Raw genomic sequence first — 11,536 nt, 5'->3', positions numbered from 1 at the left:
TCTGCTTTTTAATATGCTGTCATAGGAAAGATAATAATTCCTGTCTGGGGAAGTCCTTCTGAATTACACAGTGATTGGGAAACACATTTTACTGCACAAATAATTAAATCTAATGTGACATTTCCAATTACGTGGCCTTTTCACTGTGCACATCTTCAGCATCGGTAGAAAGGACTAGTGGCACCATCAAGTTGCAACTGGCAAAACTTTCAGAAACAGTTCTTTCACGGCCAAAAACTCTTCTCCTAGAGCCTCTTGGCCTTAGACCTATGCCTTTTGGTGAGCACGAGCCATGTCCTTTTGAAAGAATTAACAGGATGGCCTGTGATTAGATGAGGGAATATATGGACCAACCTCAGTCCAAGGGGATATATTACATTATTGTCAGGGCCTTATTAAAACACATAAGGAAAATGAAAAATTAGTAGCTAGCCCCTTTCACTGTGAGCTCTTGGAAGATGAAATCCTTAAAGATCATGGATTATAATCTGGAGGTTTTATTTATTGGAAAAGACATAAAAGATTTGTTGCAGCAACATCAGAAAGGATCTTATCAGTTACTATTTACTAATCCATGTGTTGCCAAACTATTAATAGAAGGCATAGACTCGTGGATTCACATCTCTTATTTTTCCTTTAGAATTATTTTATTAAATCATAAATGTACAACAGCTTCTTTACACATGCACTTACATTTTTTTAAAGGAAAAACGTTATGTTTTATTACACCATGATCCTGGCTAATAGCTTTTCAAAACTTTGAGAAAAATCTTAAAAAAGGTTTCACATGTCACCTGAAACTTACAAATTTAACATTATCAAAGAAGGAATGCTTCTACACTCATACAAAGACCACTAGAAAGAAACAACAATTAAACAGCTAAGACACTGTCTCAAAGGCATTTTTTTTTTTTTTACAATCCTTCCTCCACAGTAAGGTAATGTTATTAAATAAGCCAATCCATTCACAAAATGGCTCTCTGCATCTGCTCTGGTGTCTTCTGCCATATCACTGCATATTTATGCATGACTGAGATAAGATTTTCCTTAACATTGTTATTTCGATAACCTGAAGCTGTTCTGTTACCTCTGGGCTCTCATCCTCTCCTATTTATACAGTGAAGCCCATGGCAAATAGGAAGCAGCTCAGTATCTGCTTCTCCCTCCGTAACCCCCACTTCCTCCACTGCCTCCTGGACCATGGCTTCCTCCACCATATGGTCTCCCAATGTTCCTGCTACCACCAAAATTTCCACTCTTCATTGGACCATAGTTAGAAGGTTGTTGGTTATAATTTGCAAAATCATTGTAATTTCCACTCCCATAATTTCCTCCTCCATAGTTGTCACAACCACCTCTGTAGCCCCCAGCCTGGTTGCCATATCCAAGTCCTCCACCACCTTATCCTCCTCCATAACCAGGGCCGCCTCCAAAATTGCCACCTCCAGGTCCCCCTCCATACCAATTATAGCCATCCCCAAATCCACAGCCACTTCCATATCCATCAGATCCCCCTCTAAAGTTACTTCCTGGTCCTGGTCCAAAATTTCCACCACCACCACGAGAATCTCCAAAACCAAAGTTGCCTCCTCTTCCACTTCTAGAACTTTGGACTTCCTGCATTTCTTGTCTAGACAAAGCCTTTCTTTTCTGCATTATAACCATTGATAGTATTTTTGCAACACAATCTTATCCACAGGATCATGGTCATCAAAAGTAAGCCTCTTTTCTTTCCAGACTGCCTGTCAGTAATTATCTCAATGGTATCAATTTTTCCATATTCCTCAAAGTAATCTCTAAGATGATGTTCCTCAGTATCTTCCTTAATTCCACCAACAAACAGCTTCTTCACACTTACATGAGCCCCTGGCTTTCCAGATTCCTGTCTTGCAACAGCACGTTTTAGCTCAACCACTCTCCCGTCAACTGAATGACTTCTTGCGGCCATGGCTGAATCCACTTCAGCCATGGAAGAAAAAGTCACAAAACCAAATCCTCTTGATTTTTGCTTGCAGGATCCCTCATTACCACACAATCTGTAAGTTTTCCCCATTGCTCGTAGTAGTTCCTCAAACTTTCTTCTGTAGTTTCAAAGCTCAAGCCACCAATAAAGAGTTTACAGAACTGGTGCTTTTCTCTCTCCATCGCGGACTCAGTCGCTTCATCCGGATTTCCCGCAGCCGAGCGAGATGAGAGATCTCCGCGGACGAACACGAACCGGACTTGCCCTGGCGCTGTAGCGAGAACTGCCGCCGCTCAAAACAACACCGCTGGAGCACCTCCACTGCAGACCCGGCGCCGCTGCTACTGCCCACATCTAATTTTAAAAACCTCCTCTAAAAGAGAGCCCTCCTAAACTGTTGGTGGGATTGTAAGTTGGTGCAACTGCTATCAAAAATAGTATGAATTTTCCTTAAAAACCTAAAAACAGAGTTGCTGTATGATCCAGCAATTCCATTCCTGGGTGTATATCTGGACAAAACTCTATTTCAAAAAGACACATGCACCCCTATTTACAATAGCCAAGACGTGGAAGCAACCTAAATATCTATCAACAGATGAATGGATAAGGAAGATACTATATATATATATATACATATATATACTGTTACTTCAGTCGTGTCTGACTGTTTGGACCCTATGGAACATGGCCCTCCAGGCTCCTCTGTCTATGGGATTCTCCAGGCAAGAATTCTGGAGTGGGTAGCCAGTCCTTCTTCAGGGGATCTTCCGACTCAGGGATTGACCCCAGGTCTCCAGCATCAAAAGCAGATTCTTTACTGTCTGAGCCATTAGGGAAGCCTAACATTATATATATATCCATATGTATACTATTACATAATATATCCATATGTATAATATTATTCAGTCATAAAAAATAATGAAATAATGGCATTTGCAGCAATGTGGACGGACCTAGAGATAATTAATTAAATGAAGCAAATCAGAAAGAGAAAGACAAATATATGGTATCACTTATACATGGAATTAAACTATGGTACAAACGAACTGACTTACAGAAACGGAAACAGACTCACAGACGCAGAGGAAACACGCATGGTTGCCAAGGAGGATGCGGAGTTGGGGAGGGATGAACTGGGAGTTTGGGATTAGCAGATGCAAGTGACTGTATATTGAATGGATAAGCAGTAAGGTCCTACTGTAGAGCACAGGAACTATAGTCAGTATCCTGTAACAACCCATAATGGAAAAGAGTATGAAAAAGGGAAATATATACATGTAAAACTGAATCACTCTGATGTACTCCAGAAACTAAGACAACATTGCATATCAACTGTACTTCAGTTTTTAAAAAAGAATCTTGAACCTACACACACACACACACACACACACACACACACACAAGGCCTCTCCACCTGAGTGGACTTTGTTCCATATTTCTGACACCTGACTTCAAGTAACTAAGCTCAAATGACACCCTCATCAGGATACGAAGATGACAACGGCAAACAGCTGGCCAAAGAATCTGGGTCAGGCCTGTGAGACTGATCCTACTAGTTCAGTTGAACTGTTTATCAAACATTTGTCTTCCTATCATAAAGGAAAGTTATTGTTTTACTTCTAGCTATATTTTTGCTCCAATAGTCAGGGTGGGAAGAAAATGCTCTAGTAAAGTTGTCATCAATAGAGTTACTGGGATAAGCCCCTCGTAATACCTATCCACGACCGTTCAGATTCTCCTAACATGACCACTCACCCAGGCCACCTGCCCTCTGACCTAACCTTTCAGGTTCAGATTCTCCAACATACTAACATGCCCGCCCCTGTCTGATACCATCCTCTGTTCTCAGAGACTGGACATATTTACCCCAGGACACCCTTGCCCTGTTCCTTACTCAACTGAAAAATGTCTTAAAGAGAAAAGTTGCTAGAAATTGTGCTAGCAACTTCTTTATATCAAGAGTCTAGTTGATTTTTGGAAAACCTACAAGAGAAGTGATCTATAGTTTAATAAAATTGTGTTGACAGAACTCTCAGTTCATGAGGCTATCAGTGGGAGAACCCTGGCGGGGATCTCCTGTGCTCCCCAGGTTCTGTCTTCACATGTGGTATTGGAACTGATCCAGCTTCCCAAGGACGGGCACATAAATGTCTCAACAGCTGACAAACAGAAGGTTTATGTTTACTAGGACATTACGTTGCCCCATTGTGTACACATCAGGAAATAGATGAACTTCCTTTCTGTCCTCATTACAGAGTCAAGAGGTCCACGTTAACAAGACACCAAGATGTGTGCTAAGTCACTTCAGTCGTGTCCGACTCTGCGTGACCCTGTGGACTGCAGCCCGCCGGGCTCCTCTGTCCATGGGATCTGCAGGCAAGAACACTGGAGTGGGCTGCCCTGCCCTCCTCCAGGGCATCTTCCCCACCCAGGACTGAACCTGCATCATAGGCAGGTGGGTTCTTTACCACTAGTGCCACCTGGGAAGGCCAAGATCCCTGGAAGCAAAATATTTTTGTTCTGAACACAAGAATATATGTAAACAGAGAGAGAATTAGAAATCTATCAGCTACCATTGGTCAAATAGCTGAAGAGACTGCAAAAAACACTGAAGCATAACAGACATCCTAAATTCCTTACCCAAAGTACTGTTAGATAGTGGGGTTGCCTTGGATGGTCTACTGGCTAAACAAGGAGCCGTTTCTGCTATTGTGCATACTTCTTGTTCTACTTATATCAGTACCTCTGGAGAAATTGAGACTTGCCTAGAAATAACTTCCCCAAAGGCAAGGTAGTTACAAGACATAAGGAAAACTGACCCTTAAGTCACCTGTTTAGTTAGCATCCTTCAGGAATAAGATGTTTCTTCCCACTCTGCTTTACAGATGATTATTATATTTATAATATATGCTATCATTATTTTCCTGTCAAGCTACTCATAATACGTATCACTGCTTGCATTATCTACTGCTGAGATCACAAGTATTATGTTTGTGTGACAATTTGATAACAGTTGATAATACATATAGCTTATGTTTCCCCCATCGATATATATCCATTACATTCAATTGGTTACCCCCAAATGAGGATAACTAGGCAACTCTTTTCCTATAAAAAATAAAAATACAAAAAAAAAAAAAAAAGCGCAAAGGAAAGAGATTGATCTATGATCAAGGGACATGATAGCCCCAAGGCAGGCAGAAATCACCCTGGCATTGAAGGACTAATATATTTTAGATAATTTAAATTATTTCTTTATCTTTGGCTGTGCTGGGTCTTCACTGCTGCACGGGATTTTTCTCCGGTTGTGATGCACGGGCTTGTCATTGCAGTGGCTGCTCTTGTTGCAGAGCGCAGGCTCCAGGACGCCAGGGCTCAGTGGTTGCGGCTCCCAGGCTCTGGAGCACAAGCCCAGCAGTTGTGGCTCGTGGGCTTAGTTGCTCCGTGGCATGCGGGACCTTCCCGGATCAGGGATCGAACCTGTGTCCTGCATCTGCAGGTGGATTCTCTACCACTGAGCCACCAAGGAAGCCCCGAGGGACAAATATTTTGATCATCAGGGCTTTCCATAGAAAGATTTACAATCAAAAAAGGGGAAATGATAACAGGAAATTTCACATATTGATGTACAGGTGAGTCATTCTGGCTTATAACTTGAGTTAGCTTGAGTCTTACGCTGACTAGAATAGCCTGTTTGCGGTCTACCAAGCATGCATTATACGTCTGCTTTAATTATTGAAGAAAAGGGTGCATTGACCAGAATGAAAGAACGTCCATGTTAAAAACAAAGGTTAAATGCCTCCCTTTCTGGAGCACCAATGCTTATATTCTTTTCAATGATAAGACTCCCCTCCCAGGTGCCGAGGCCATACTGACTCGCTGGGTATGTACTGATTTGATTTTTGAAATCTTGAGGGAATATATTCTTGACTTGTGTGATGTTCTTTGTTCTGGCCAGACCTAAAACTGTGCTGGAAACCATGCTTCTCTGGAGCAGCTTCTCAGAGTAATCTGGGAAACTGGCTTCTGGGCTGTAGTCCTCAGTCTGGCTCAAATAAAACCCTTTTCTGTACCTATGATGAGTTGTTTATTGATTATTTTCCCTGACAGTAGAAAGGGGGAAGGAAGGAAGGACAGACTTATCTGTAGGTCCCTATCTTAGTGCTGTTCTCCAAAGATCTGCAAGACTACGAATGATGCCTATTTTATGCCAGTGGTTTTCATCAGGCAGACGCTGTGTCTCCTGCCTGAGGCTGAGCCAGACGTGAGAGATGCAGCTGAGCCTCTGGAGGTGCTTGTACACTCACTTTGCTGTGAACGAATATCTAAGAACTTTGGAGATTTCACCTAAAACCCCAGATCTCTGGTTCTTTGGAAAGTTGGAGGCTTTGGCACACGGGGACCTATTCCCACATGCCAGCTTTGCCAGGAACCAACTCTCTGTCGTTCAGAGCCTAAATGGGGCGTGAGTGTTTGTGGACGAGAGCCAGTGTCACGCCTGTCCATCCAGGTGTGCGTGGACACCCGTGTCTACATCTGTCCTGTTGCTCCCGTCGCCTGCCTCCCTGTTTTCTTCACGCATCTATTCATGGGTTCATTCCTTCAACTGATACACATCAAATGCCCTCCGTGTGCCAGCTCTCAGGAATTTAAACACTTACGGCATTGTGTTAGTTTCTTAGTGCTGCTGCATCACAAACTGCCTGGCTTAAATAACAGAGGTTTAGTCTCTCAGAGTTCTGGAGGCCAGAGGTGTTGGCAAGGCCCGCAGTGGGTGGCCAGCAGTCCTTGACTGGCAGCTGCATCACTCTAGTCTCTGCTTCCGTCGTGTGACCTGCCCTCCGAGTGTCTGTCTTCACATGGCCTTTTCCTCTCTGTGTGCCTGTCTCTGTGTCTCTTTTCAGAAGGACAACAGGCATGATGCATTAAGGACACCACCCTCCTTCTCAGTTCAGTGTGACTTCATCTTTATATTTATTTAGATACATATATTTATTTAGTTTTGGCTGTGCTGGGTCTTTTTTGCTGCACAAACTTTTCTCTAGTTGTGGTGAGCGGGCTTCTCATTGTGGTAGCTTCTCTTGTTGCGAAACACACAGGCTCTGGAGCACGGTTTCTGGGCTCTAGAGCACAGGTTCAACAGCTGTGGCCAAGGGTTTAGCTGCTCCGCAGCATGTGAAATCTTCCAAACCAATGTCTCTCGTATCGGCAGGCGGATTCTTTCCCTCTGGGCCATTGGAGAAGCCCTGACCTCACCTTGATTACATCTGCAGCAAGCGGCAGCTACAAACAGGGCCTCACTCAGTTTCATCAGGGTCAGGACTTTAATGTCTTTCGGGAGGATGCAATTCAACTCACAACCGACATTAAAAAAAAAACCCAACAACTTGGGCTTCCCTGGTGGTCCAGTGATTAAAAATTTGCCTTGCAATGCAGGGGACTCTGGTTTGATCTCTGGTCTGGGAAGATCCTACAGGCTGTGGGGCAGCTCAAACTGTGCACCACAGCTATGGAACCTAGGCTCTGGAGCCTGCGAGCTGCAAGTACTGAGCCCACGGTCTCTAGAGTCTATGCTCTGAGACAAGAGAAGCCACTACCATGAGCAGCCCCTGCACCAGCGCTGGAGAGGAGCCCCTGCTCACTGCAAGGAGGGAAAGCCCGAGCGCAACAAAAACAACCCAGCACAGCCAAAATAAGTGAATAATAATCATGAAAAAACCCACCTCAAACAACCCACGGCCCTTGCTCAGCATCCACTTCGGGAGACAAGACTCCTGAAACGTCAGCAAAGCACCCCAGTGACAACCTGTGTGGGGCACGTACGCTGACTCGGTTTTGTGTCCTCTGAGGCGGACTGTTGTGACTTTACTTTGCAGATGAGGAAACTGAGGCAGGGAAAGGTTACACTGTGAAGGTCACCAAGGAAGCAGAGCTCAGTGTGAAAACAGAACAGTGAGTTCCAGGGAGTGGGTGAAGCTCAGCAAACTGCTTTCCCCTGCCCATCTGACTTTTCCCCACGATGTGGACGTCAGACAGCGTGAAGCTAGCCTGTATCTTGGCCCCCATCATGAAACCTGTGCTTATCTCATTTACAGTCCCCTCATTTACACTCCCTGCTGCTCCAGGGACTTCCCAGGGTGATTGCAGAGGCTGTGTGTGTCATGTATGAAAGGTCCGATTGTTTTCTTGACTGGAAGGGTGATGTCTCTACATTTACATTTGAGCAAAATATAGTCCATATTTAGGGTCAATTTCCTGTGTCTCTGTTGCATTCTCTCGTAGATGGAAGAATCATCCAGAAGACCATAACAAGATGCTCTAAATAACCTTTCTTTTGTGGTACTGATCTATCTAAGTAAATATAGTTAGTACCAGATGGGACTTTTGCAGAGCAGAATTCTGAACGAGAGAATGGATTCATTTTGAGTTCCCTTAAATTAGATGAGAGATTTTTTTCCTTGGGTGATCGACTCCCACATTCAATATTCCCAGTATGACATTTTGTACTGTTATACTTGGTAAGTTAAGCACAGCTATTCTGAGCTTCATGTGCAAGGAGTCTGAGCTCAGAGTTCCTTTTTTAGTTTAGCTCATAAAGGCTGCTTGTATGTTTGGGTATTTCATGCAGAAAGAAGTCTTCTGGGCTAGGTCACTCACATTTCATACTCTCTTGCTAGGTATATACAAAGTTCATGGCTATTTTTAACACACACCTCGGCTACCTTAAAACCACAGTCAGAATTTAAAGCTATGACTGATTTTTTTCAGTTAGCATAATGTCTAAGTGAAAGTTAAGTGAAACAAGCCAGTCACAAAAGGGCAAATACTGTGTAAGTCCACTTATATGAGGTTCCTAAAGTAGGCAGATTCAGAGAGACAGAAAGTAGAAGGATATTGCCAGGGCCTGAAGAGGGGGGAGGAGTAGTAGAGAGTGTAACCTTAAAAAATATTCATCACCTAAAAGTTGAGGGTTATGCTTTATTGGTGAGAATTTTTAGGACTTCAAGCCTGGGAGATAGCATCTCAAGTAACCCTGAGAGAAGTGCTCCAAGGAGGCGAGGGGAGGAACCAGGTTATACAGAAGCTTTACAATGAAGGGCAGGTAATCTGAGCATCAAAATATCATTGTTAATTAAAGAAAACCAGATATCCCAAGTTAAGGAACTTAGTACTTTTCCACGAAGGGAAAAATGGGAGAGTCTGAGCTCACTGGAGGCATCATTCCGTGGGCATCTCAGCAATCCTGGGTCAGTGTCCTGTGTGTCTCACGCCCCAAGCTCCCCAGGGCTCACCATAGGGAGTGGCTGCAATCTGGCCGTTAGATCCCAGGTATTCTTCTCCGTCCCGAATGCTCTTAGGCTCACACTGGAAGGCTGGAATTGCTGACGACTGTTACATCCTTGTTTACTGATATGGCAAGAACTATTTCCATTCCTAAAAGTTAGTGTTTAATAGGGACAGAGTTTCAGTTGGGAAGATGAAAAAGTCCTGGCGATGCACAGAGGTGATGGCTACACAACAACATATATTATATAATGTCACTGAACATACACTTAAAAATGGGTAACACAGTACATTTTATGTTTTGTCTATTTCACCACAGTAAGGGGAAAATGCCTACAATAACCCAAGTCACTGTAAATCCATATAATATGTATTTATGTTGTTGTTCAGTCACTAAGTCATTTCCGACTCTTTGAGACCCCATGGACTGCAGCACACCAGGTTCCTCTGTCCTCCCCTAACTCCCAGAATCTGCTCAAGTTCATGTCCATTGACTCAGGGATGCTTCTGACCACTTCATCCTTTGCTACTGCTCCTCTTTTTTTGCCTTCAATCTTCCCCAGCATCGGGGTCTTTTCTAATGAGTCGGCTCTTCACATCAGGTGGCAAAAGTTTCGGGCTTCAGCATCAGTCCTTCCAATGAGTATCCAGGGTCAATTTCCTTTAGGATTGACTGGTTTGATCATTGTGCTGCCCAAGGGACTCTCAAGAGTCTTCTTCAGAATCACAGTTCAAAAACTTCAATTCATTGGTGCTCAGCCTTCTTTATGGTCCAACTCTCACATCTGTACATGACTACTGGAAAACCATAGCTTTGACTATACTGACCTTTGTTGGCAAAGTGATGTCTCTGCTTTTTAAAACGCTGTCTAGGTTTCTCATAGCTTGTCTTCCAAGGAGCAGGCATCTTTTAGTTTCATGGCTGCAGTCACTGTACACAGTGATTTTGGAGTCCAGGAAAAGAAAATCTGTCACTGCTTCCACTTTTCCCCCTTCTATTTGCCATGAAGCGATGGGACCAGGTGCCATAATCTTAGTTTTTTGAATGTTGAGTTTCAAGCCAGATTTTCACTGTCCTCTTTCACCCTTATCAACATATATTGAACATATCTATATACATACAAAATATATAAAACCTCACATTCCCACAATTAAATATGATATATATCATAAATATTGTTAACAATTACATGTATAGTTTTATAGAATTTGTTCACTGTTTTGTGCTTGTCTATATTTTTTAAGTTAAAAAGTTCCTTGGCAAATATAAATAATTTTAGCTCTCTGACTTACTGTGTGACTTGGTGCAAGTCTTTTTAGCATTTTGAGCTATTATTATCCTGTAAAATAGGGACACTAACTCTACAGGGCTACCAAAGAGGGAGGGAGAGTTAAAGACATGAAATAGACTCTGAAACACAAGTGGGAACCAAAGTAAATTGAGATCACCCCTTAGTAGGGTGTACAGTGTAAAGGAATCAGTGTAATTCTGGAAATTTCTTAGCCCCCTAGAGCAAGAGCGGCAGCACGGTGTGAATAGTAAGGAATGGCGGGGACCACAGAGGCCGTTGCTGCTGTGTGCGCTCAGTCGTGGCTGGCTCTTTGTGACCCCATGGACCGCAGCCCACCAGGCTCTTCTGTCCTTGGGATTTTCCAGGTGAGAATACTGGAGTGAGTTGTCATTCCCTTCTCCAGGGATCAAACCCTGGTCTTCTGGTTGCAGGTGGAGTCTTTACCGTCTGAGCCACAGGGAGCAACCTTATTTTTTTTCAATATAGAAAAATTTATTTAATTTCATCTTACTGCCCAGATCAAGTCAGCCCATAGTACAACATTTTTCTATTTTAATAGTAGCTGCCAGTTCCCAACAAAATCCAATGCTCAACGGTAGGCAGAAATTTTGATATACTTATTATATGCCAGTAGCTTTTTAAAATTGCAATTATCTGGGGCTTTCCTGGTGGTTCAGTGGTTAAAATCTGCCTTGCAGTGCAGGGGGCACTGATTCGGTCCCTGGTCAGGGAAGATCCCACACGCTGCAGGGCAGCTAAGCCTGTGCGCCACAACTGCTGAGCCTGCGTGCCCATGCTCTGCAACAAGAGATGCCGCTTCAATGAGAAGCCCACTCATGGCAGCCAGAGGGTAACCCTGCTTTCCGCTACCAGAGAAAGCCTGTGTGCTGCAATGAAGACCCACTTCAGCCAAAAATAAATAAATATTTTAAAAAAGCTTCAGTTCAGGTCAGTCGCTCAGTTGTGTCCGACTCTTTGCGACCCTGTCGCAGCACGC

The 11,536-nt window shown here is 43.5% G+C and overlaps 1 pseudogene; it reads right to left on the bottom strand.

Moving 5' to 3' along the window:
- Positions 1-1,001: 1,001 nt before the first annotated feature.
- Positions 1,002-2,145, bottom strand: LOC112443177 (heterogeneous nuclear ribonucleoproteins A2/B1-like; annotated as a pseudogene).
- Between the last annotated feature and the right edge of the window lie 9,391 nt (positions 2,146-11,536).

The sequence above is a fragment of the Bos taurus genome, chromosome 21 (assembly GCF_002263795.3).
Source record: "Bos taurus isolate L1 Dominette 01449 registration number 42190680 breed Hereford chromosome 21, ARS-UCD2.0, whole genome shotgun sequence".
NCBI classification, from domain to species: domain Eukaryota; kingdom Metazoa; phylum Chordata; class Mammalia; order Artiodactyla; family Bovidae; genus Bos; species Bos taurus.
Note: the sequence above shows the minus strand (reverse complement) of the source record. Positions and strands in the feature narration are given on the sequence as shown.